This window comes from Ursus arctos, unplaced genomic scaffold, assembly GCF_023065955.2.
Source record: "Ursus arctos isolate Adak ecotype North America unplaced genomic scaffold, UrsArc2.0 scaffold_34, whole genome shotgun sequence".
In the NCBI taxonomy this organism is placed as follows: domain Eukaryota; kingdom Metazoa; phylum Chordata; class Mammalia; order Carnivora; family Ursidae; genus Ursus; species Ursus arctos.
Genome location: NW_026623030.1, coordinates 30,089,027 through 30,110,969, shown reverse-complemented (window position 1 = coordinate 30,110,969; position 21,943 = coordinate 30,089,027). Strand labels below are relative to the sequence as shown.

The window sequence follows — 21,943 nt, the reverse complement described above, 5'->3', positions numbered from 1 at the left end:
GCGGTTGGGCACCTGCCTCCGGCTCAGGGCGTGATCCCGGCGTTGTGGGATCGAGCCCCACGTCAGGCTCCTACGCTGGGAGCCTGCTTCTTCCTCTCCCACTCCCCCTGCTTGTGTTCCCTCTCTCGCTGGCTCTATCTCTCTGTCGAATAAATAAATAAAATCTTAAAAAAAAATATGTCTTCCTTTGCCCCCAGGTGAGCCTGCACTGTCCTGGGGTGTCTAATTTCCCAGCTTTGCCTACACTGACCTGGGATGTGCCTAAGACTGCAGCTGCGACTACTCTGACCTGGGACGTCACTTTACTTCCTAGGTGTTTCTACTCTAACCTGTGATGTCTTCCTAATTCCCCAATTTTGTTGATCTTGACCTTGGTGGTCTCTTTAATTACACTAATATGTCTACTCTGACCTAATGATGTTTCCCTAATTCCATTGCTATGTCTACACTGAAAGATGATGTCTATTCTTACCTGGCCTGTCTCCTTAATTCCCCATATGTCTCTACTCAGGCCTTGGATGTCTCTTCACATCTCCAGGTGTGTCTACTCTGACCTGGAGTGTCTCCTAACTCCCCAGGACAGTCTCCACTGACCTGGGATTTTTTCCTGTTTCCCCTGGTGTGTCTTACATGACCAGAGATGTCTCCTTTAATCCACTGCTGTGTCTGTTGTAACCTGGGTCGTCTCTGTCATTCCCACGGTGTATCTCCATTGACCTTGAAATACTCTTATTTCCCAAGGTATCTACCCCGACCTGGGATGTCTCCCTGTATCTAATGTGGGTCTATTATGAGTTGGCGTGTCTTCTTGTCCCCAGGACTGTGTATCTTGACCTGGCCTATATCCATAATTCCGCAGATGTCTGCACCGACCTGTGATGTCCTCATAATTTCCTAGGTGTGTCTACTCTGGTCTGTGTCTTACTACTTCCGGGTAAACCCGTGCTCTTACATGGTTTGTCTCCTGACTGGCTTGGGTTGTCTCTCTTTTTCTTCCTGTTTGTCCGTCCTGACCTGGGACGTATCTCTAATACCCCAGGGGTGTCTTCCTCAGCCTAGGATGACTCCCTAATCCCCAGGTGTCTCTACTCTCACCTGGGATTTACCCTAAGAACTCAAGCGTATCTATACCGAAATGGAGTTACCCTCTAATTCCACAGGTGTGCCCACTCTGACTTAAGGTCTGATTCCCCAGGTGGGTCTGCTCTGGCCTGGTATGTACTCAGTTTCCCAGGTGGGTCTACACTGGCTCAGGAAGTCTCATTAATTCCCAGCTGTGTCATCTTTTCCGTGGTATGTCTCCCTAATTCTCCACGTGTGTTTACTCTGTCCTAGGAAGTCGGAACTTTCCCCAAGTGTGTTTGCTCTGACTGGAATATCCCCCTACTTCCCCAGGAGAGTCTGTGCTAACCAGTGATGTCGCCCTGATTCCCCAGGTATGTCGAAACTTCCCTCAGTGTCTTACTAACTCCACAGGTGTGACTACCCTGATTGGTCTAATTCCCCAAATGTGTCTGCACTGACTTGGGACACCGTGTTTCTCTCCCAGGAATGTCTACCTGATTCCCTGCTGTGTGTCTACTTTGAACTCTGAATTCTCTGAGTCCTCAGGTGTCTTCTGTGACTTGGGCCGTCCCACCGATTCCCTAGGACTGTGCTCTGATTCCACAGGTGTGCTACTCTGGGGATGTCTCCGTTTCTTCAGGTGTGTCTTTACTACCTGATGCACCCTAATACCCAGGCTATGTCCACACTGACACCGTGGATCTGGGATGTGTCCTTAGTCCCCAGTGTGTCCAGCTTGTCCTGCAGTGTCGCTCTAAGTGCCCTGGTTTACTTCTCTTATGTGGCTCTCCCTCTCATTCTCCAGAGGTATCCACCCAGACCTGAGGAGCGTCTTCCCTGAGTTGGTCTTCTCAGCAGTGTCCCAGTTGTGGCACTGGGATATATACCTAATTCCCTAAGGAGTCTAAGCTGACCTGAGATGTGTCCCTGTCTCACCAGGTGTGACTATTTTACTCAGGATTTTACTCTATTTCTCCAGGAGTGTCTTCTATGAATTGTGATGTCTCCGTAATTCTCCAGGAGATGTCTTTTGTCTCGCATAGGGTGTCTATTTCCCTAGGTGTGTCTTCTTTGACCCTGGTGACCTCCATACTAACCTAGGTGTGTCTATATTCATTTTCCAGGTGGGTCTCCACTGGCCTTAGATGACCTCCAATTCCCTAGTCATGTCTTCACTGATTTTGCAAGCATACCTTTTTCTTCAGAGGTCTGCTGTGACCTGGCATACTACCTAATTGCCAGTGGTGTTTCCCTTGCCTGGTGGGTCTCCATGGACTCCTTAGGTGTGTCTACACTGACATGTAATGCCTCCATAATTTTCCAGGGTGTCTTCTCTTTGAGGTGTCCCTATGTGTTTGTCTTATCTGGGATGTCTTTCTTATTCACCAGGTATCTCCCCTGTAATACGGAATGTCCCCTAATTCAACAAGTGTATCTACCCAAATTCCTCAGGTGCGTCTACCCTGACCTGGGACCTTTCCATGATTGCCTCAGTGCGTCTACTCACCTCGGATAGTTCCTTAATCCCTCAGGTGTGTTTACCCTGATTTTGGGTGTCCGCCAACTCCTGAGGTGTTCCTTCACGGGATGGGGACATTCCTCTAATTCCCCAGGCATGTCTCCTCTGACCCAGGATCTCTCTGTTCCCTGCACTTCATTGGGGCTCCTCCCTGATCCCCGTTTGTCTACTTGAACTTCATACATTTCCCAAGTTCCTCGGTGAGTCTACACTGATCTGGAGTGTCCCCCAATTCCCCATTTTTGAGAATTACGACCTGGAATGTCTCCCTAATTCACAAGGTGCTTCTCCTTTGACCTGGGATTGCCTCTAGTCACCACGTGTGTCTGTCCTAAACTTGGATTCTCTCTAGTTGCCCAGGTGTTTCCATAGTAACCTTGGATGTCTCCCGAATTCCTCAGGTGTGTCTAAACTGACTTGAGAGGTTTCCTTAATACCCAAGGTGTGTCTGTCCTGGCTGGGGATGCTACTCTAATTTCCGGTACATCTTCCCCGGAATGACTCCCTATTTCCCCAGATATGTCAACCCTGATCTGGTTGTCTCTACCCTGGTATGTCTACACTCACCTGGGATGTTTAACTCCCTATTTGTATCTATTCTGACCTAGAATATTCTATTAATATCCCAGGTAGGTCTACACTGACAAGACTCCCTAATTCCCCAGGTGTCCCTACACTGACCTGAGATGTCTAATTCTCCAGGTATGTTTACTCTGAACTGGAACTTTTCACTGATTCCTCAGGTTTATCTGTCCTAATTTTGGATGTCTGCTTAATTATGCTGGTGTGTCGCAGCGACCGGTGAGTTCTCATTATCTTCCAAGTGTGTCTTTCCTGACAAGGACTGTCTTCTCTATTCCCCTGACATGTCAGCCATGATCAGGGGTGTCACCCTAAGTCCCCAGGTATATCTGTTCTGGGTTGGATTTTCTCCCTAACTCACGAATCGTGTCTGCCCTTACCTGGCATGTGCGCGTGTATAGATACATATTTCTTTCTTTTTTTGAAAGCGAGCACGAGAGCTGGTTGGGGGGGGGGTTGAGGGGCAGAGGGAGAGGGAGAATCTCAAGCAGGCTCCACACCCAGTGCAGAGCCTGATGCAGGGCTCGATCTCATGACCTGAGCCAAAATCAAGAGTCAAATGCTTAACTGACTGAGCCTCCCAGATGCTCCTGGCGTGTATCTTCATTTTCTCATATGCTTCTACTCTGACCCCATTGGTCTCTCTAAATCTCCAGCTGTGTCTACACTGACCTGGGAGGTCTGCTCTGACCAGAGAGGTCTCCGAGGTGGGTCTACACTGAACTGGCACATCTCCCTAGCGTCTCCATTGTTGTGGGCTCTCCCTTATTCCCTAGGAGTTTCTATCTTGACCTGGGATGTCTGGCTTCCCAGGCGTGTGTACTCTGACCTTCGAGGTCTTGCTAAGTCTCCTGTCTTGTCAACCCTGACTTGGGATGGCTCCCTAACTCCCTAGCTGTGCCTGCCTTGACCGTGGGTGTCTCCCGACATCTCCAGGGATGTCGTCCTAATTCTCCATGTGTCAGCCCGCGTCTGTGCTGTCTCCCTGCTTCGTGCGGAGTGTCTACACTAAGCTGGGGTGTCCAATATCTACTTTTGTAGGTGTGCCTCCTAGAGAAAGGAAATTCAGAGAGCTTTACTTGAGACGAATATTCTATTGAGCAAGAAACAAGCATTTTGGGAACAGGTTTACACTGAAAGTGGCTAAGGAACTCCGCTCTAGGCTGTCACACATTCCTGCTCTGTAACCGTAAGTACGTCCGTTTCCATTGTGATTCTCATTACACCAGCTTTCTCGAGTTTAGCTGATGAGCTTGGAGTAGAAAGTCATGCTGACATGAAAAGTGAAGTTCTGTTTAAAATCAGAGTCCGTATTTTTGGGATCGGGACAGTTCTAAGATCGGGTTAAGTGACCACGAGTCCTTGGTCTAGGGCACATCCAAACTGTGGTCTCATTTCATTTTTAAAAAACAACCCCTTCCTTTGATCGTTCTCAGGTAAACTGAGAGCGGTGTTTAGCATTACTCTTCGTTGTGGGTCTTTGGCGTCTGAAGATCGTGAATCAGAATCTCATTAGGTTCTTCTGATAATTCTTGTTCATGTGGCTTTGTTGTTCAGTTCCCTTGAGATCGTCTGCTTAGTCAGTGTTTCCTGAAAAGCACTGAGGGCTTGAGAAGATATAATACACAGGAATACATTATTATATATGTAATGTATATATAATAATTATTAACATGAGTAACAGGAGGATGATATCAGATGTTTGAAAAATACCCCAAATCCAAGGTGCCCATTTGCCCAAATTTAACCAATTAAAAAGATCAAATCAGTTATGAGATTTTTTTACTTTTATAAGCCAGTCTGCGTTGTTTTTCATAAGGCATAATTGAGTTTCAGTTTCTTCTGAGTTATTTGCATAAGCAAACATGTGCAGCAATAACATATTCTAACCGTAGCTGAAGATACTCTGCAGTAGACTGGATCACTTCTAAGGAGTTGCAAGTGTGTGTTAGACACTCCGGGGGACTCTGGAGTAATATCTTGTAAAGCTTGGCACTCCCGGGCAACTCGGTCAAACTCCCAGGTTAGAACAGATGCACTTTGGGGATTAGACATTCCTCAGTATAGACACACTGGGGAATGAGATATACGAGGTCAGAGGAGACCTCCCTGGTCAAGGTAGACAGATCAGGGGACTAAGGTCCACCTCCCAGGTAGGAGTAGTAATCTAAGGGCTTAGAAATTCTAGGTCAGGGTAGACATATCTGGGATGTGGGCAGCATCCTGGGTGTCTCTGAGAATATATGAAGACATCCCATGTGAGTGTGGACGTATTGGGGAATAAGAGCTACAACAAGGGTCAGCATAGACACACCTGGGAAATTAGGTAGACGTTCTCTAGTGTAGACAGTCCTGGGTAGAGAGACAGTTCAGATAAGAGTAGTCACACCTGGGGAAGGACATTCCAGGTACATTACCCACAACTGACTATTAAGGAAGCATCCAGGGTTAGGTTATATACGCCGGGGTAAGTAGGGCTAGATCCCCGATCAGAGTAGGTAAAGAATTAGGGAATGAAAGACATAAAAGTTAAGAGAACACACAGCTGGGTAAACAGACTTCTCAGATTAGTATAGAAATACTTGAGGAATCAAGGTGACATCCTAGGTCATGTATCTTTCTCTGGGGAAACAAGTCAGCAGAGACACAACCCAGGACATTAGGGAAAACCCCGGTCAAGAGAGATGCATCTATTTTAGACTAAAGCAGACATCTCCCATCTTAGATAAGAGACCTCTATGAAAAGAGGGAGAGATTCCAGATCGGGCTACATGCAGTAGTCAGTATCAGGGAAGACCCACGTGGGTAACTGGGGAGAGATCCCAAGTCAGGCTGACAATCTGGTGAATTAAACCGTCACCGCGATCAGGACAGACACACCTAGGGATTTAGACATCACAGATCAGAATAGACCTACCTGGAGAAACAGGGAGACCTCTCCGGTCATTGTGGACGCAGCTTTGGTCAAGGCAGATTACCCGGGGGGAAAAAAGAGCCATCACTGAACTAGAGAGACGCACCTTGGTAACTAGGGAGACATTCTAGATACACCTGGGAATGAGAAAGACAGTCCAAGGCAGGCACAGCTGGGGAACCAGGGAGACCTCCCCAGTCCGAGTACACACACTGGTGGTACTAGACGTTCCAGGTCATGGTGGACACACCTGGCATAGCAGGTCGACACAGCAGTCAGGTGTAGACGTCAGGGGAATGAGGGAAACCTCCCAGGTTAGTGTAGCCACACCTGCAGCATTAGAAAGACATGCAGTGTCGAGGGAGACACAGCTGGGAACCTACGGAATCAGGTTAGTGCGGACACGCTTGGGGCCCGAAGACGGCTCAGATCAGTGCGGACGTAACTGGTGTCCCACTTCTGGTGGACACGTGGGTAAGTAGTAAACAGTCCAGGTTGGTGTAGACACATCTCAGGAATTAGACCCCAAAGGTCCGGATAGACAGGCCTGCAGAGTTAGGGAGATGTGCCAAGTGAGGGTACAGCAAAGCAAAGAGGGAGACCTCCAGAGCCGTACAGATAAGCCCCTGTTTTAATGAGACTTCCCAGGTCAGAATTAGGGAGACAAACCAGGTCATAATAGAAACAACAGGGATTAGAGACTCACTGCTGCCCCTGTGGACACGACTGGGCCGTAAGTGCGTATACCAGTCAGAGAAGGTGCAGTCGCTGTGAAAACTCCTAGACGTAAGGTTCGGGTGGACACGCCTGGAGAATGAGGACGACACCTGAGGTTAGGGTAGGAGCACCTGGGGAGTTAGGGGACTATCCAAGGTCACCGAAGACACGTTTGGTGAATTAGGGATACATCCCAGATCAGAGTCACGATGATGATAAGGTAAGCGTCTCAGGTCAGCGAAGACACTTCTGGTTATTAAAGAGACATAAGATCAAGGTAGAAACAGCTGGGAATCAAACATTCCTGGTCAATAAAGATAAACCTGGGTGATCGGGGAGACATCCCCCCTTTCAGTGTTAACACACTGGATTAGGGATACATTTCTAAGTACGTATCAGAATACAGACACTTAGAGAACTAGAGAAACACCCCAGGTCGGTGTGTTTCAGAGACCTCAGGGGTCAGGGTATATACTCCTACAGAACGAGGGTCACATCCCAGGTCGGAGTAGACACACCCAGGGAATCAGAGGGGGTCCACATCACAGTAAACACATCTGGGGGTACGTGAAACGTCAAAGGTGTGATTAGGGAGACTTCCAAGTTCATGGTAGACACAACCTAGGGATTAGGAATAACTAACCTGCAATAACACACCTGGGGAAGGCAACATTCCAGGTCAGAAGGAGCAGCTGGGGAAACAGTGACAACCACATCCGTGTGGACTAACCTATGGACTAGGGGACAGGCCGCCTCCGCACAGGGACACCTGTGGGATTAGACCCTCGGTGCGCGTGGGCATACATGGCAAATTCGTCATCCATGTGCAAGGCAGACCAGCTGGGGAGTTAGGACATCCTAGGTCAGTGCAGAAAAACCTGCGATAAGGTGACATCAAAGGCCACCGTGCGCACGCTCGTGGGATGAGGGAGCTGTCCGAGGTCAGAGTAGACACCACAGGTCAGAGGGGACCTCCTCTCAGTGTAGACACATCTGGGGAAATAGCCCAAGTCAGTGTAGAAACACAGGGTCACTTATGAAGACATCCAAGTGCAGGGCAGACACCTTGGAAATTACAGGGACAAACTAGGGTTCACACACTTGGAGAAACGGTGGGACAAATCATTTTAGAATTGACACACCTGGGAAATTAGGTGGATTTCCAGGTCAGTGTATCCACACTGGATAATCAGATAAATACCCCATAAGTGTAGACAGACATGGAGTTTAGCAGGACAGCCCAAGACAAAGCAAACACTAGGAATTAGAAAAATCCCAGTTTGTACTAGACACGGCTTTGGTGTTCGGGATTTCTCTCATGTCAGTGTAGACACACTTGGGGAATGAGGGAGATATCCTACTTAGGGTGGAAACACCTGTAGAATAAGGGAAACTTCCCAGATCCGGGGAATAAGGGATACACCCCAGTTTAGGGTAGATGCTTGCATTAGGGAGACATCCAGGGTAGGACACACACCTGGTAAGGAGGGAGATAATCCGGGTAAGTGTAAACACACTAGCAATTATGAGGACATCCCAAGTCAGACGAGACACAACTAGGATACTAGGGAGCTTTTCCAGCTCAGTGTAGAGACCTCTGCATATCCCACGAGACCTCCCATGTCAAAGCAGACACACCTGGAGAGCTAGGGGTCTCAGGTCAGAGATTACGTGACGGATCAGAGAGACATCGATGTTCAGAGTTCACTCTTCTGGGCGAGTTAGATTCCAGGTCAGGACTAACACAGCTGTGGAACCATGGACACATCCCAGGTCAGAGTGGACATACCTGGAGATTTAGGGGAATATCCTTGATCAGTGTAGACCCACAGGGTCAGTGTAGACCCACCTGGAGACCCGGGACACACCCACTGTCAGAGTAGACACACCCTAGGGGATGAGGGAAATACACCAGATCAGGTTGGACACAACTGGGGAACTTTGGAGAAAGCCCAGCTCAGGTACGCTTACGAGAGAAATCGGAGATACGATCTAGATCGGCGTTGGCACGCTTGGGGAAAAAGAACAATGGACAGAGCTCTCATCGGTGTTGTTCAAGTCACCAGATTAGGTCCAAAATGGAGTTGCTAATGTTGACCCCATGTCAGCAAACCGAAACTTGTTTCTATGTTCTGTTCTCCCAGGAAGGGAGGGTCTAGGTCAACCACGCAGCACTTCCCTGCGCAGCACCAGTCACGTGACCTGCCCCAGGACTCCCTGTGCCCCACACAAGAAGAGTACCCACGCTTACCCGTCAGCAAACGCCAGCGTCCCGTCCTGCTCGCCTCTCTGGCCGTGTACAGGTCTTCGGTGCTGCTCTTTATCTGCGAGATTAAATAATGCCAGACTCATGAGGCATAAATACAAGCCAACTAGGTCCATCGACTGACGGGAAAACTGTATCAGCTTTGACGGGAAGGATGGCATCTAAGGAAGACGGCACGTGGCTCTGGGGACAAGAGCAAACACAGGCCACGGGTGAGCTCCTCTGGTACGTGAGCTTTGCGCTTGGGCTGCCTGGTCTCGTGGGCTTCCTGGCCCAGTGTTTAGCAGGTCCCCTCGAGCTGGCAGGTGCCTGCATTCGGAGCCTGACGTCCTGCCCCGCGTTAGGCCACCGTCTTGACTTGCGGGGTGCTGCTGGTGTGACCCTCAAGTAGAAGTGACAGATCTCTGTCCAACAGAAACCAAGGAGACGTGGGCCCTGAGGTGCCGAAGAATCAGATGATCCCTCTCCTCGTACCGGGCTCTTCATATGCTTGGAAGCCACGGTTCTGGAGGCCGTAACACTCGCAGAAATGGCCACGCCTCACAGGGGGCATCTTACAGGGCTCTGCAGATGTATCTAAGGGTAATTTCTACAGAATTCCAGCAGCCACAGTAGGAACATTTTAACTTACATAAGCTCATCCATTTACAGGGTGCCTAGAGGGAAAGTGGTCTCAGCCAACAACTCACTATATTAATCTTTCCTTTTCGACAGTTTCTGCTGACCCAGATGGGACCCACGGGGACACCTCACTTGCTCTGGAGCCTCCAGACAGGAGACTGAGGAACCTGGCAGAGCTGGCAAAGAGAGTAAGCTAAAATGTCGTGTTGTCTCTTGCCTTCCAAACCCAGCCTCCTGTGAGTTTGGCTTCGGGTTACCCACTGGTTGTTGGTCCTTGCGCTCCCAGCGGCAGCTGTGGCTTTACTGTTTGTCCTGCTTTGTGTCCTGGGAATCTGGCTCGGCTTTGTGCCTGCCTGCCCGTCCCTGCGTGTGCAGGCAGCCCGAGCGTCAGGGTGGGGGCCCTTGAGAAGACGGCCGGACGGAGGTGTGGGCTGTGCCCCGTTTGTCGCTAACGTCCTACTGACTGTTGCCAGCTCTCAGGGGAGCTGTCTTCACGTTGCCTGTCCCTGGGGACGGTTCCGGATCGCGGGAAGACCGTGTCTTTCGCACCCTCTTCGGAGACGTGCTGTGAGCCCGTGGACAGGTCATGAGAGACTTACTGGTTTTGGCTGAGTGACTTGATAGATACACTTTTGGTTCAAAGGAAAAAGAAGTGCAACACCGCCAGGAATATTTACTATTTGTCTCAGCTAAAACCTGCAAATAAGACATTTGAAAGGACTTTTACAAGGAGCTCCAGGTTAGAAGCTGGCCAAACTGGAAGCCACGGCAGTCAGACAAGGGGAAGGAATCGGAGGCGTCCGAGTTGGTAAGGAGGAAGTAAACCTTCCACTGCACAGATGGCATGATACTATGTAGAGAAAACCTTAAAGACTCCACGAAAAAACTATCAGAACTGATGAATGAATTCGGTAAGGGTGCAGGATACAAAATCCATGGCATTTCTCTATACTAACAAGCAACAGCAAGAGAAATTAAGAAAGAAATCCCAGTTACAATTGTACCAAAGATAATACGCAGGAATAAACTTAATCAAGGAGGTGAAAACGCCGCACTCTGAAAACTAAAGCACGCTGATGAAAGATACTGAACAGAACACAAGGGGACAGACAGTCCGTGCTCAGGGGTGGGAAGACTATTGTTTAAATGTCCATCTTACCCAAAGCAATCTGCAGATTCAGTGCAATCGCTGTCAAAATAACACAATTTTTCACAGAACTAGAGCAAGCAATCCTGAAGTTTGTACGGAACCACAGAGGACCCTGACTAGCTGACACAATCTCGAAAAACGAAGCTGAAGCTATCAGATTCCCAGACTTCAAGTTAGTTATACTACAAAGCTGGTGTATCAGTGGGGGACTGGCACAAAAATAGGCTTATACACCAATGGGACAGCATAAAGGCCCAGAAATAAACCCACGTTTATATGGTCAATTAATCCTTGTCAAAGGAGGAAAGAATATGCAATAGGAAAAAGCCTCTTCAACAAATGGTGTTGGGGAAACTGGACAGCTGAGTGAGAAAGAATGAGGCTGGGCCACTTTCTGACACCACACACAAAGATAAACCGAAAATGGATGAAAGACCTCAATGTGAGACCTGAAACCATAAAAATCCTAGAAGGGAACACAGGCAGCGATTTCTCCAGGGTCAGCCATAGCAACTTTTTTCTAGGCGTATCTCCTGGGGCAAAGGAAATGAGAGCAAAGACAAATACCAGGACTTCATCAAATAAAAAGCTTCTGCAGCGACGGAAACTGAAAGGCGGCCTACAGAATGGGAGGTGTTTGCAAGTGACATAATGAAGGGCGAGTATCCAAAATATGTAAAGAACGGATACAACTCAACAACCAAAAGACAAATTCCAATTTAAAAACGCGCAGAAGACAGGAACAGACGTTTCCCCAAAGACGACATCCGGATGGCGAACAGACCATGAAAAGATGCTCAACGTCACTCAGCATCAGGGAAACGGAGATCAAACCACAATGACATAGCACCTCTCACCTGTCCGAACGGCTCACATCATCAAGACAAGAAACAGCAGGTGTTGGTGAGGATGTGCAGAAAGGGGAGCCCTCGTGCACTGCTGGTGGGAGTGCAAGCTGCTGCAGCCGCTCTGGAAAACTGTGCAGGGTCCTCAGAAAGTTGAAAATACAACGACCCTACGATCTAGTAATCACACTACTGGGTATTTACCCCCAAAATACAAACACGCTAATTCCCAGGGCTATATGTACCCAGTGTTATAACAGCATTATTTACAAGAGTCAAATTATGGCAGCAGCGCTAGTGTCCATCAGGAGAGGAAGGGGTAACGACGTGCTTACGCACACATGGCATATTACTCAGCCATAAAAGGATGAAATCTTGCCATTTACAACACCATGGATGGAGCTGGAGAGTAAGACGCTAAGTGAAATACGGCAGAGAACAACCGATACCATATGATTCCCTCAGACGTGGAATTTAAGAAACAAACGAAAGGACAATAAAGAGGCAAACCAAGACCCAGTCTCTCAACAGAGAACTCACTGACGGTCACCAGGAGGTGGGGGTTAAACAGCTGATGCGCGGTGGGAAATGTGTAGAATTGCTGGGTCACTATTTCCACACCGGAAACTAATACGACACTGTATGGTAAGGATACCGGAATTCAAAAAAATTTTTTTAAAAAGCCCAATAGAAGGTCTTAAAAAAAAACAAAGTCCCTAACTAAAATGAAACTGTCCCCAGAGGGAAAGAAAAACATCGTGAAACCTGTGGAAGGATTTACTAAAATATTCAAAAGACACACAGCTCTAAATCCAGAACATAAAAATCTTCTGATTTTCATCCAAGTTGAAAATCTTCCTGATATAAAGAAGCAAACTGAAGATAATACAATTGATGAGTGGGTCAGCCCCTTGATATCATTCATGTTGCAACTCAATTCTTTGAGGAATTAAAAATAACTATCCTTGTTTTATAAGTGGAGTCTTGACAGGCACAGAAACGCAGGTCTAGAGGTAGTTTGAAGCCCACCCACCCTTTTTACCAATCCTGAAACCTCCCCTGTTCATCTCAGAAAGCTTGCAGATATTATCAAAGATCCGGACTTAGGAAACAAAAGTCCTTCATGGAGAAATCTGCATTCTGTGTGATTAGACAGTAAATATTCTATGCCAGAGGAAGGAACTAAGAGCCATCTTTTTGAAATGCAAACTTCAGGCAAATAATTCCTATCAGAATGACAGAAAAGAAAAGAAAGGCTATTTGGAAACTAGGAAATATCTTAAAATCTTCTCCATGATTACTAGTGAAAAAAAGCTTAACTCATCTCAGTAGGTAATCCTGATTTGTTGTGTGTCAGAAACACAGTTGTATTCAACTGTCCTTTTATGAACTAGTGGGTTTTTCATTATTGAACTTGTCTCATGGCTAAAATTCTAAAACCAAATGTAAGCATGTAATTTTACATATGTGTCTATGTTTATGTATTCCTGTACACATGCATGTAATCAATGTATGAAATTTTTCTATTTCTAGATGGTATTGCCAATATTTATTTGTAAAGAGCTCTAAGTGGCTTAAAGAAAAATAAGCACTTATATAACACGTATACTGTCAGAAAGATAGGAACTAACCCAAATGTTTTTCAAATTCACATGCGCTAGGATAACCCAAACCTCGGGTGCGTATTTCACATCTGTGCCCTGTGCTAACTCGGAGACCGCAAAACCCCAGTGACCCGGAGAAGCTGCGAACAGCACGAGGTAGACTGTTTCCTCCAGAGACGCTGAATCAAGGAGGCTTCTTTCTATGGGGTATCCACAGGTGAAAGAATGAAAACTGACCCCTGTCTTACAGCACTCACAAAAATTAACTTGAAGTGGATTAAAGACTTAATGTAAGACCTGAAGTCATGAAAGTCCTAGAAAAAAAAAATAGGAAAAAAGCTCCTTGATGTGGTCTTGGTGAGGGTTTTATGGACGTCACACCTTAAAGCACGAGCAACAAAATAAAAAAACCTCCTGGGACTACATCAACCCAAAAAGCTTCTGCGTGGCCAAAAAACCATCAACAAAGTGAAAAGAAACCTACGGAATGGGAAAAAATATTTGCAAAGCATACATCTGATGGGGGTTAATCTCCAAAATATATAAAGAATACAACTCCGTAACAAACAACAAATCGTCCAGTTTTAAAAATGTGCAAAAGAACTGACATTTTTCCAAAGAAGATACGCAAATGGCCTATAGCGACATGAAGAATGTTTGACATTGCAAGTCAAAACCAAAAGGAGCTATCCCCTCACGCCTATTAGAATGGCCGTCACCAAAATGAGAGGAGGGAACAAGTGGTGGCATGGGTGTGGACAAGAGGGAAGGGAGCCTTGGGCACTGTTGGGGGGATTATAAATTGGTACAGCTGCTATGGGACACAGTCAAAAACTAAAACCAGAACTACCCTATGATCCAGCCATCCCACTTCGGAGAATAATCCAAAGGAAAAGAAAATAGAAAGCTACCTGCACCCCCATGTTTATAGCAGTATTTACACTAGTCGAGTCCTGGAGCGAACCTGTGTCCATCGGTGGGTGACTGGGTGTAGAAGTTGTGGTTTACGTTTACGTTGGAATATTACTCAGCCACCAAACACAAGGACCTGTGTGATGGGTGGGCTTGAAGACACTGTGCCGAGTGAGTCAGAGAAAGACAAACACCGCATGATCTCATTCAGATGTGGAATTAAACACCCCAGACTCATAAAAAAGAGACCAGATTTGCGGTTACCAGAGGTGGGGAGATGGCGCCTTGGAGGAAGGGGGTCGAAAAGGACACACCTGCCATTGTAAGATGAAGAAGGACTAGCGCCGTCCCTGCAACACGAGGACACAGCTGTAACCCTGCTGTGATAACGGGATAGTTGTTATGAGAACAGATCCTAGGAGTTCTCATCTCAAGGAGGAATGTTTCTTTTTGTGGCGTCTGGGTGCAACAGTGGATGGTAGCCGAGCCTGTGCGGTAGTCATTTCACGACGCATCAGACCATGCTGACCACCTCAAAGCCACAGAGCGACGCACGTCAGTGATTTCTCATTAAAGCCGGAAAAACAAAGTTTCTCTCCATTCTTCCTCGTGTTTTTCCTAATTCTTAATTTTTACATTAGGTGAAGGTCTGTATGATTCTTTTGTCCACCTTTGCCTTGCTCTGTTCTAGAAAGACGATGCCACTGTTCACATCTCTCGGCATCACAGAGGTACCCCTGCTTTCCAGAGAAACGGCCTCCCTCACCCCGGGGGCCATTCCCGTCTCTGGTTAACAAAGCCCGGGGGACCTTACCTCCAGACTCTGTACAAAGGAAGGGAGACGACACTACCGGTGAGGTCTCCAGGCCTTTAAGTCTGTTGACCTCCAGGACCATCTCCTTCCCAGCGCGCAGAGCCGTTCCGACAGCTTCCACCGTGGGAACACCTCTTCGGGCAGCGCGGGCTGTGCCTCCCCCGAGTACACACGTCTCTGCAGGGGCGGGTCTCTGCTCACGCGCCGGCAGCTCGGTGTCTAGACGGAGGAGGGGAAGCGGTGGTCTGCGCCCTCTGGCCACGCCTCTGCCACAGCCGAGCTGAGGCTTCACGCTGCGCCTCTAACAGGGACGGCCAGTGGCTACGGAGGACTCTGGTTTTGCCTCCTTTGGCGGATCGTTTCTACCGTGGTTGGAAGGCGGTGCCAACACAGCCAGGATCAGCAATCTGGTGCTTCCGCTCGGGAAGTGGCAGTGCTCACGGCCAGGACTGCAGCTGCCCCGCGGACCGCTCCGCCTCCGCTCGCCAGAGTGATCTTAGGTAACAGGGTGACTGTGACTGTCTCCTCCTGAGCGTGACGGTATCTGTGCTGTAACCGATGCCTCCTATACTGGGATAAATACTTCAGGAGAAGTCAACACACAACTGCACGAAATAGTTAAGCCACTTGGCTCAACCAGGTTAAACCTAACCTTGGGTCATTCTGTGGCTGCTTTCAGCTGGTTTGGCACATGGGACCTTGGCTTCAGGGTACGCTGTAAGGTTCGGCTGCTTTTCTTTCCACAGTCGTCATCAGTCTTCCCGGTGCACTGAATTCTCTGAAAATCTTCAGTACACGTTCACAACCACTGGCCAGCTGACGCACTCCGAGCAGAGCACCGGAAGAAAGTGGCCATCTATGAGAAAACGAGCCTAGCCTCATGACCTGCAAACACTACAGACCCCAACAGAGGCCACAAAAGCAGTGACCGAAAGTAAAAGTAGTGCCTTAAATCTGGTCACACCTCTCAGTGAGCGGAGTCTGCTCAAAAGGGAGAATTTGTTAAAGTAGCTGGATTAGCTCAAAATAGTCTCTAATATTAATCCCCATTAGCAAACCAAACCTTACCTGTCTCTGCTCCGCTCTCCCAGAAAAGGTCCGGGTGAACCAATCAGCATGTCCCTGCTCAGCACAAGTTACGTGACCTGCTCCACGACTTCCTGTGCCCCATATAAGAAGAGTAACCACGCTTACCCATCAGCAAATGCCCAGCGTCACTTCCCGTTTCTGCTCGCTTGGTCTATAAAATCTCTTGCGTTGTACAGACCTTCAGTGCTCCTTAGCTGCTAGATTAGATGATGCCGGATTTGTGAAATCATTAAATAAAAACAACTAGATCTGTAACTGGTGGGCATTTTTCCTTTAGCAGTATGAGTAAGCCTGAGTTATTAGGGAAACATCCCAGATCAGGAAACACACCCTCAGGATTAGGGAGACATCCAAAATCAGGGTAGATACATACCAGCCATTAGACGTCCCAGGTCAATAAGGAGACGCCTAGTTGCTTAGGAAGACCCACTGGTCAGGGCAGGTGCGTCTGGTAAAACAGAATCCCGCAGAGCAGAGAGTCCTGTGGGGTTAGGGAGACATCTTAATTATAGTACACGGACCTGAAAAATAACGGAGCCCTCCCAGGTCAGGGTAAAACAAACCTGTTGATAAGGGAGCTTTCCAAGGTCAGGGCAGGACACCAAGGGAATTAGGTTTAGATAGCTGGGAATTACGAAGACATCTAACGTCCATGTGGACACACGTGGAGAACTACACAAACGTCTCAGGTTGGAGTAGAGCAGGGAAATTAGATATCACAGGGAAAGGCAGACCTATCTGGCGATTTAGGAGGAAATCCCAGATAAGGACAGACAGACCTGAGCACTTAGGGAGCCCTCCCAGGTCAAGGAGGACACACGTAGGGAATAAAGAAGATACCCTAAGTCAGTGTAGACACAGCTGGGGAATAAGGGAGAGGTCCTAGGCCTGTGTAGACACAACTGGGGAATAAGGGAGAGATCCTAGGTCAGTGTAGACACAGCTGGGGAATAAGGGAGAGGTCCTAGGCCTGTGTAGACACAACTGGGGAATAAGAGAGAGGTCCTAGGTCAGTGTAGACACAGCTGGGGAATAAGGGAGAGGTCCTAGGTCAGTGTAGACACAGCTGGGGAATAAGGGAGAGATCCTAGGTCAGTGTAGACACAACTGGGAGTATGAGGTCATTCAGTGTCAGAGTAGACACAAGTGAGCCTTTAAGGAGACATTCCCGGTCCGAGCAGACAACTCGGGGCACTAGGGAGACATCCCTGGTCAGAGATGACACTTCTGGGTAATTAGGGAGACATCCCAGGTCAATATAGACACAACTGGGAATTAAGGAGAGAACACTGGCCAAGGTGGACACACCGGGGTAAGTAAGGAATATTCCAGGTATGATCAGACACAGCCGATGAATTAAAAATTGCATATCCGAGTTGACATACCAAGGGTACAACTCAGATCAGAATAGACATGCCTTGGATAGAAGTCCCTGACCAGTAGAGACAAACGTGGGAAATTAGACCTCTAACATCAAGGTAGAAAACCTGGGCTAATTAGGGAGACATTCCAGGTCAAACATCTGGGGATCTAGGGAGACATCCTGTATCAGCGTAGAAACAACTGGAGAATTTGAAGTCATCCCAGGTCAGAGGAGACATGCCAACTGAATTAAGATGATAGCCTAGTCTGGAGGGGAGGCACCTGGGGAAATGGAAGATATTCAGCACCCTGTAGACACAGCTGAGAATATCCAGACATCCCAGGTCACCGTAGGCAAACCTGTGCAATTAGTGAGACATCCTAGGTCAGAGGACGTTACCTGGGAATTACGGAGGAAACCCAGACACACCTGGGTAATTCATGAGACACTCCAGCCATAGACACTCAGATTATTAGACATGCTAGGTCAGGATAAACACACATGGAGCCCAGGGAGACACCCCAGGTCAGGGTAGACACACTGGGGAACAAGGGAATCATCCAAGGTCAGTATAAAGTCAAATGGGTAAAAAGGTACATATCCCAGGTCCGTTTAGATTCCCTGAGATATTAGGGAGACACCCTATCCAAGTAGACAAAACCTGGGTAATTAGGAAGTCATCTCAAGCCAGGTCAACAGTTGGTAATTAGTTAGATCTCAGGTCAGAGTAGACACACACGGAAATTGGGAGAAACCCAGTGTCATAGTAGACATACCTGGGCAACTAGGAGACCTATCAGGTCAGGGTCAACACACCTTGGCAATTAGGGAGACATCCCATGTTAGGGAGAATACACATTGGTCTGTGTAGACCCTCCTGGGGAATTAAGAGATACCCCGAATCAGGGTATACAGTCTTAGTAATAAGGGAAACATCACAGTTCAGTGTGTACCCATTCAGAGTAGGAAGACAACTTAGGATAGGCTGGTCTCACGTGGACTAGGAGAGAAAATCCCCGGTCAGAGGAGACACATGGGTGACGCAGGGAGACCTCACAGAAGAGAAAATCCTGTGAAACTAGGGAAATGTCCATAGCAGGGTAAAGTCACAATATATACACCAGGGGAACTAGGGAAATGTCCTAGGTCAGAATCCGACAGAAACTCCGTGTCAGTGTAGACAAAGCTAGGGAATTAGGGGTATAGCTCATGTAAACTCTCCTGGGCAAACAGGGAGACATCCCAGGTCACTGCAGATACACCTGACGAATAAGAGACGTCCCAGCTCAGGGCACACAGAACTGGGGAATGAGGAATACGTCTCATGTACTGTTACACTCATCTTGGGGATTAGTTCTAGCTCAGTGTAGATACACTTGGCACATGCAGAGCCATCCCAGATTATGCTCTCCTACCTTGGTAATTAGGAAGACTTCCCAAGTCACTGTACACACATCTGGGGATTACAGAAATATCCCAGGTCAGCGTAGACACATCTAGGAAACAGTGAGACATGCCAGGCCAGTGTAGACCACACGGGGAATAAGGGAGATTCGGTATGCCAGAGTAGCACATGGGGTGGGGTGGGTGGGGAGACATCCATGTTCAGTGTAGATGTATCTGGGAATGAGGGAGACATTCCAGGAATGAGTAGACATACGTGGATATTTAGTGAGACATCCCAAGATTGATCAGACACACCTGGAGAATTAGAGGGCCATCCCGGGTTAGTGTAAACACAGGAATTAGGGAAAATGCCAGTCCAGTGTCAACACTTCGGGGAATCATGGAGACATTTAACATCAGAGCCGACACACCTGGAGAGCTAGGGAGACATCTCAGGTTAGTGAGACACAAGGGAACTGGGAGGACCTCGCCCACGTGCTTTGGGTAATAGGCAGGCAGACCACGAGATAGGCTTTGTAACCGGCAGGCCCCTGTGAACCGGCTCCAGCGCCTCTTGGCCGTGGCCTGGGGACACCTGGAGAATGTAGAGTTGGGCAGACACCCACGGGCAAGATGACCTTTGTAGAAACCCAGGTTTTCAGAGGAGAAATTTAACACTCTGTTGGGAAAAGATATCTATCTACCATCTATCTGAGTTTGATATATGATCTATGTACACACACACGTTTGGACACACTGCAGTGGTAAAAGGAACTCTGCAAACACCACCCCTCCCCCCAAGGTGGCACAGCTCAAAGACACAGGAGACGGCATCTCTGCTGCAGGGGAAGGGGACAGCGGTGAGCGCCTGACTTCCTCAGCCGGGGATGCTGCTAAAGAAACCCACTTGGCTCTTGCTGGGCGCAGAGTATGAAAGAGGCTCCATGACTAGGGGAAGGAGGTCATCAGGAAAGAGGCAGTAAGAACATGAGAGAGCGCTAGAGCGATGACTTCCTATTGACCACAGCAGGAAGCCTGATCACAGCCACCGAGAAGACCTCTTCTGAGGATCCCTCCACTGGACCACTCCCAAGGCCTGAGTGTCATACCCGCCCCTCCCGCCCCCGCCCTATGGCCACCTGCTTACGCACACTCCCGGGGCAGCAGGGGAGCAAGCTTGGGAGGACAGGGAAAACCCACAGAAAACCGGCCAGGGTGTGGGAGAAACCACAGTCCCGAGCTGCAGCAACAGCTTCAGGAAAGCAAAAGAGAGGTTTCCAGCAGCTGGTCTGATGCGTTGTAAGATCAAGAGAAGACCTACAAGCTTAAGAATTCTGCCACAAGAGGGAGCAGGAACCGTGGAACAGGAGTATCCACACAAGGCTGGAGAAAGCCACAGAATAAATACATGGCAGGGCCGACCAAAGGCACCTCCCCCTGAAGGCAGCCGGTAGAGACTGGAGGGGAGACTGCTACAGCAGAGGTGAAAGCAGCAACACCAAACTCAATGGAAGACAAAGAACCAAGAAAACATGACATCACCAAAAGATCCCAATTATCTCCCAATAAGTGACCCCAAAGACATGGAGATCGAGGATTTACAAGATAAGGAATTCCAAATAGCTCTCTGAGGAGGCCAATGAGTTACAAGTAAACACAGAAAGACAATTCAATGAAACCAGGGAAAGAATACATAAACAAAAAGAAATTTAACAGAGATAGAATCATGAGAATGAACTGAACAGAAATTCTGGAGCTGAAGGAGTCAGTGAAAGAAATGAGGGATGCAGTGGAGGGCATTAACACCAGAACAGACCAGAAAGCAGAAAGACATCAGTGGGCTATAGGACAGGAGTTTTGAAACAGCCCAGTTAGAGAACAAAGAAAAAAGAATGAAAACAGCTAAGACAGCTTATGTGATCTGTGGGACACCATCAAAGAGCCACCAGAGTCAGTGGGGTTCCAGAAGGACAAGAGAGGAAGAAGGGGGCAGGCAGTCTTTTTGGAGATACGATGGCTGGGAACTTCCCAGACTGGTGGAGAGACCTGGACATCCAGATTCATGAAGTGAATAGATCACGTCATTATTTCAAGCCAAAGCAATCTCTCCCCAAACACATTATAATGAAACTGTCAGAAGTGAATGAGTCCTGAAAGCACAAGAAAAAAAAGAAAAGACAGTAATCTACAAAGGAACCCACACTGATGATCAGTGGATTTCTCAGCAGAAACCTGACAGGCCAGTAGAGGGTGAGATGACACATTCAAAGTGTTGAAAAGGGGGGGAGCCAGTCAAGAACATACGATCCAGAGAAGTTGTCCTTCAGAAACGAAGGCAAAATAAAGACTTCCCAGACATACAAAAGCTTGGCAGGGTTCATCACACTAGACCTGCCTTGTAAGAAACGCGGAAAAGAGTTCTTCCAGCTGAAGTGAAAGGATGCTAATCAGGGACATGAAAACATGAGAACATCTCTAATACACCAGAAATGGTAAATACATAGATGAAAAAACCTCTAATTCTGTAATAGTATAGTGTGTTAACCTGTTAACTGCAGCATAAAGACTAAAGGATAAAAGTATTAAAAATAAGCACACCTACTGGGGCGCCTGGGGGGCTCAGTCGGGTAAGCATCTGCCTTTGGATCAGGTCATGATCTCGGGGTCCTGGGATCGAGCCCCACATCAGGCTCCCTGCTCAGTGAGGAGTCTGCTTCTCCCTCTCACTCTCCCTCTGTGCTCTCCCTCTCTTTCTCTCTCTTGAATAAATAAATACAAATAAAAAATAACCCTACCTACTATAATTTGTTAATGAATACACAATATAAAAAGAGGTAAATTGTGGCATTAAAACCATAAAAAGAGGGAGCAAAAGGGTAGAGTTAAGTTACTACTGGTGTGAAGTGGACCACTAGGCCTGAGGCCCTAGGAAGCAAAAAGCAGAAACGCAGGGCGCAGACACGGAAGATACGGTGACGGGACCTGGAGCGACACTGCCACAGACTACCGTCAGTCCACACAGGTGGGGAAGAAGAATGGAAGGAACAAGGGAACCCCAAACAGCCAGAAAGCAATGAATCAGATGGCACTAGGAAG

General features: G+C 47.9%; 2 long non-coding RNA genes across 3 annotated transcripts; both read left to right on the top strand.

Moving 5' to 3' along the window:
* Positions 1-1,476: 1,476 nt before the first annotated feature.
* Positions 1,477-2,370, top strand: LOC125283044 (uncharacterized). Its single transcript, XR_007190584.2, has 3 exons — positions 1,477-1,705; positions 1,871-2,004; positions 2,190-2,370. It is a non-coding gene; the product is annotated as an uncharacterized LOC125283044 (long non-coding RNA).
* A 685-nt stretch (positions 2,371-3,055) lies between these two features.
* On the top strand, positions 3,056-13,545 carry LOC123001923 (uncharacterized). Of its 2 annotated transcripts, XR_008957043.1 has the most exons (5): positions 3,056-3,385; positions 4,208-4,355; positions 8,942-9,288; positions 9,778-9,872; positions 13,341-13,545. It is a non-coding gene; the product is annotated as an uncharacterized LOC123001923 (long non-coding RNA). The 2 variants fall into 2 exon arrangements; XR_006411236.3 differs by having other exon boundaries at positions 9,778-13,545.
* Positions 13,546-21,943: the final 8,398 nt, after the last annotated feature.